This window comes from Myotis davidii, unplaced genomic scaffold (assembly GCF_000327345.1).
Source record: "Myotis davidii unplaced genomic scaffold, ASM32734v1 scaffold514, whole genome shotgun sequence".
Lineage (NCBI taxonomy): Eukaryota > Metazoa > Chordata > Mammalia > Chiroptera > Vespertilionidae > Myotis > Myotis davidii.
This window is the reverse complement of record NW_006286236.1, coordinates 1,811,117-1,811,804: the sequence shown is the minus strand read 5'-3', so window position 1 is coordinate 1,811,804 and position 688 is coordinate 1,811,117. Positions and strand designations below refer to the sequence as shown.

At 53.9% G+C, this 688-nt stretch overlaps 1 protein-coding gene across 1 annotated transcript in view; it reads right to left on the bottom strand.

The window, feature by feature from the left end:
* Positions 1-414, bottom strand: part of APOL2 (apolipoprotein L2) — a 10,470-nt gene extending 10,056 nt beyond the window's left edge. Inside the window, exon 1 of the mRNA XM_015559869.1 lies at positions 97-414. The gene's annotated coding sequence lies outside the window, so the exon portion shown is untranslated. The remainder of the gene's footprint in view (positions 1-96) is intronic.
* Between the last annotated feature and the right edge of the window lie 274 nt (positions 415-688).

The following is a 688-nucleotide window of genomic DNA, read 5'->3' as shown; positions in this document are numbered from 1 at the left end:
CTTCGGTTTCCCTCATCTATACAATAGTGATAATATCCGTGTCTTAGAAAGTGTGAGGATGGGAAGATGGGAGGGGCGCCTACCCTCCCAACTTACCTAGAATCTCCCTCTGGAAGACTTAAGACAAGACCCACTTGTTCTTAGCTGTGCACATGCACTCCGCAGCTGTGTCTGCACAAGCACCTTCTGGGTCCAAGGTGTCTGGGAAGCAAAACCGAAAGCAAATGCCCAGGTTCTGAGAAGCTCAAGATCAACCACATTACAGAACCTGCACTGCGCCAGGCGAGCCCTGCTCTGCCTGCTGACACCTTAGAGCACCCCCAGGTCTGACCTCCCAGGTCCTTCTCCGCTCAGCCCATCCTGCCTCCCTCAGGTTGCTAGAAGGAAGACCTGCCACAGACAGACAGTGGGATCCTGGGCAAATTTCTCCCTCCGCCCCATGGGCTTGTACCTAGAACCCTCCTCTTTCACCCTTCCAAACTCCCCAAATGCTCCCCTTAGTCACCCTTCTGTCCCCAGCAATGAGCACATCCCTGAGCACAGCAGATGCGCAATGCCTCCTTTCATTGCCTTGGTCCCTGCTCCTACTAAAGGCCCCACCCAGGCCATTTCCAGACATTTGCTTTTGTAGGTCCTTCTGCCAGGAGCACCTGCTTCTCCACCTGGAATAACATGCTCACTCTTCACA